This window comes from Cebidichthys violaceus, unplaced genomic scaffold (genome assembly GCF_023349555.1).
Source record: "Cebidichthys violaceus isolate CVI_PGR_0920_01 unplaced genomic scaffold, fCebVio1.0.p SCAF_10, whole genome shotgun sequence".
NCBI classification, from domain to species: domain Eukaryota; kingdom Metazoa; phylum Chordata; class Actinopteri; order Perciformes; family Stichaeidae; genus Cebidichthys; species Cebidichthys violaceus.
In genome coordinates, this window is record NW_027176263.1 from 5,154,597 (window position 1) to 5,158,902 (window position 4,306).

General features: G+C 36.8%; 1 protein-coding gene across 1 annotated transcript in view; it reads left to right on the forward strand.

Annotated features, from left to right (window-relative positions):
- The window catches only part of cdhr1a (cadherin-related family member 1a), a 21,144-nt gene extending 21,096 nt beyond the window's left edge, over nt 1–48 (forward strand). Inside the window, exon 17 of the mRNA XM_068718609.1 lies at nt 1–48. This exon is cut by the window's left edge and continues 1,555 nt beyond it. The gene's annotated coding sequence lies outside the window, so the exon portion shown is untranslated.
- The last annotated feature ends 4,258 nt before the right edge of the window (nt 49–4,306 follow it).

Here is a 4,306-nt window from a genome sequence, read left to right on the forward strand (position 1 = left end):
AATTCGTGTCTTTTTTTTGTCAGAAAACTGTTGCTGTCAAAACACCTGTCAGGATTTTACTACCAATAAAAAAAGCTTAATTTCTAATTTTAAACTGTGGTGAATGAAGTATTAAGATCATTGTACTCGAGAAAAAGAAGCGATACCACACAATTAAATTGATCAATTAAGCCCTTTTACTTTGGTAAATCAAAAGTAGAAGTTCTCATTATTCCATGTAGAGTGGCCCTAGTCAGTGCTATTTTATTACATTGTAAATTACATAAATACTGATAGTATAGTATAACTGAAGCAGTGCTTTAATGTTAATCCTTTAATGTTAGGTGAAGCTCGTTTAACTGTTTTATATTTTTAGGTAACTATAGTAGCTATAACAGTACATCATCTTTTGTAAAATAATAACAAGCTTTGTACATAAAATATGAATCTGGAAAGTAATTACATCTGTCAAAGTACAGTATTTCACTTACTTATGGCTTATATGTACTTTTATAGATACTTTCCACAGCCGAATTTCAACTTTAGATGAAGATACAGCTGGATTATTGATAGTAGATGAATAATGCCTTTTAAAACATATTTTAAATCACGCAGTTGATTCTGTAAATATTCAGGCTGTCAGTGGGACAGTGAGGCCTATCTGGTCACAACCAGCTACGACTGTCCAGGATTAAAACATGCTCAGATCATTAGTCTGAAGCCTTGGAGGCTCTGTGAAACACACAGAGCCTCGGCTTTGTTACCATTAGCTTACATCACCAACACCTCCTTAATGAGCCTGCAAATATACTCTACTGCCGCCTTCTGGAAAACGAGGAGAAGCTGCTACCACAGCCCACGGTGAATGATAAAGAATAAAGTGTGAGAAAAGATTTGAGATCGCTGTTCCCAAATTCTAAAACAAAAATGATAATGACTAAAACTTAAGCTTTTACGGCCATGGGGGAAGTTTTGCGAAATTATATTGTTCCTCTTGGTGCAGCATGTGTTAAGCTTGTGTAAAAAAAAAAATTTAAAAAATAAGTAGAGCAACTTATCTAAACACTGAATGATAGTCATGTAGAACAACAGGAATACACATTTGATGAGCGTTAGAATGAGATGTATGAAGAAGGCCATACACAAGAATATTACATTTACTGTTGTTTTTAGTAAAACCTCACCAGATGTTCTGAAAATATATAATCTATTATCCTGATACAAGCGCTTATGCTCTCCTTAGCTCCAATATCAATGTGAGCACTACCAATTATGAGGTTACACTGAACTACTCACTGGGTATTTGTGTAGACATCCTGAGCAAACATGCACACTATTTCAAAGTTACATAAAACATGAAATTTGCAGATTACCCTCTCTAATCCAAGGACCAACTTGTTCATCTTTGTACAATATTGCATCGTTGGCAAAAAAACAAAAGTCCATCTGCCCTGATTTAGTTTGGACTGACAAGATGTGTGTGACTTGCTTTGGACTGCCTCAGCTGGCACATGTCATAGTTATGATGCTGCAGAGTCGACCCGGGGGAATTTTTTTTTCCACAAACTGAAAACTGCCTCCGAAACTCAGATTATAGATACAAATGTCTGATGTGCTGTTTTGTTTTTTTTTAGATCAGTACAGTGTGAAAGGTTCTTGAGGAACCAAACCCAAATGTTAGGTCAAAATTGTCACACACATAAACAGAAAAAGTTTTCAGTTTTTCAAGCTGTTAATGCTCTCACATGAAATGAGGGAATATGAGGAGCGGCCCAAATGATCATGCATTATGCCATGTAAGAGGCAGCCAGGATTACTGGGTTATTTGATAGAGGATTACAGAGTTAAAAGTTGCAAAGAGCATTGGTGCTTTAGAATGAAAGAAAACTATGCACAGGGTTCAAATACCCTGGTATGTGTTTGAAGCAGCAGATGTTTTACTGTAAATGAAACATTTGCTTTTCTGGATATGTTAACTAAGAAAGACAACATGTGTTTGGCATTAAAGTAACTCCTGATATTTGAACACTGCTACCCATGAGATTAGCAGGTTTTATGTGGCATAGTGTTTAAATAATACGCTGCGTTACGCAATATTAGGGTATGTAAGAGAAAATAAGATAAGATAAATTAAATTGTGATTCATGTGTGTTCTGTGCTAAAATAACAGATATTTAGCATCTACCGAATCCACAGTCTTGTGTCATACACAGTACATAGGGATTACATCAAAAAGCAGCATCAATCTCCTACCCGCCAATCATATAAACAAGCTTGTACAAGCAAGAAAGCAGATGTGACTGTGCTCCAGAAAATGAGAGCTGCCAATCTCAGCCAGTCCTTTAAAACCCTGCAGTCAACCCCCCAGCAGAGATGAACTGCTTGCATCACAGGAGACAGTACATGGAGATGGAGGAGGGGGTTGTGTGATCTGATCATAAAGTGACGGCCGGAGGGGATATTGGAGAGGATGCCAGTGTTTGGGTATTAATGTCAAATGAACAATGCCATTGGCCGAGGCATATCCGACGTGCCATCTGTCTCGGTTGGTCGGCACAGATCATGCGTGACACATGGCCTCTGTGTGTTGTGTTCTCGGAAGTGGGAGATGAGGAACTGTGACGTATATACAGTGACGCAGAGAGGATTTAACATATGTTAATGAAACTTTAAAGTTACAGTTTGTATAAATACTACTTCATCATTTGAGTCACTTCAGTGGTAACTAACTGTGTAGATCCGATTCAGTCCTTTCAAGACAGATAAAGCCGGTGAGAGAGGAAGAAGGTGGTGGACGACGTTGCTGACAATTCTTCAGAAAATGTTGACACACTATGTTGAAACACTTAATAATAACCATCGGGGTCCAGTTCAAAAGAAGTTGGCTCATGAAAACTAACTGAACAGTGATGAGAAAGAGACACAGCAAGAGGAAATGTGAATAAAGGTGTTGAGGTGAAAAATCATTTAAAAAAAAAACACATGAGTCACATCACTGCACTGACAAGTTCTGTCTGTGAAACGGAAACTTCCCAGTTTGGCAAATTTCAGTACCGGCAAGTTTCCATAACTTGTGTTATGGATGAATTTAATTTCAATACATTATAAGTAAGCTTAGTACTGTGACCTAGTGTTAATCAAAAATACATACTATGGGATACAAGCCTTTCAAGCACAGGTTCACAATTTTTTCAAGTCTGTCTTAAATCATTAATCAGGTGCCTCTATGAAGAACAAGAGGTGACAGCGGACCGAACACCATCAGAACCAGCCAGACAATTACCAACTTCCTGTTCGAGGTTTCAGGGCCTGCAACAGGCTACTATCGGCAATAATCGATAGTAGCAGCTGTAACGACACCTTTGAAGTGTTTTTCTCCTTTTTATCAGTTAATATCAAAACCTGTGCACCAACTCACCTTTACCTGGGTCATTGTTTGCCAATACAAGAGTATGAACTATAAGCTTTTTATGTTTTTTGTTAAATATTGGGCAGTTTGTTGTGGATTACTCACTTGTTTTGACATGGTAAAATAAAGTAATTTTAACATAACCTGCAGGTGTCAGCTTTGGTAAATTGTATTGTACTAAATTTTGTTAAAGGTTACTAAACATGAGAAAACATTTTGTCTGAACATTGTCTTTTTAGTTTGTATGTCATTATTCTGAAAAACTCCATGATTTAAGAAACACCAGACATACTTCCAACTTCCAGTTATTCTACAGAGCTCTATATCACATGGCATATATTTCCCTAAAATTTGAGGCGGTACATCTAAAGCCCAGTTTCAGAAAGCAGGTTTAGTGAAAACTCTGAGTTAACCCTGACATGAGGGAAACTCTGGGTTTTCACTTTCAGAAAAAGAGGTGGCTTAAACTCTGACAACCCTTTCATTTCACTTTATTTATATTTTGAATATGTAATAAGTAAGTAAAAATCAGAACAAGTACAACAACAAAAAATGAAGAGTAAACATACATTCTCATAAACAACACTAATAATCAACATAAATGAATATTACATGTACGACAATGAGTAGGAAGAAGTACTACCCCTGGTGCTAACCCTTCTCCATAACTCAAACAATTATTTCAATATTGATCAAATAAAACCTTTATGACTGGTCGCCTTTATTCCTTTTTTTTTATTTCAATTTCAACCTTGGCAATGAAGTCATACTTTTCACTGGGCTGTCCATGTTTACGATAAGATAAATCTTTATTAGTCCCACAGCATGGACGTTTGTGCAATAACAAGAAGCATCAGTTAAAATGTTTTGGTATGTGCACTCTATTGGGAGCAGTGTTGATTAAGAAGTGTGACAGCA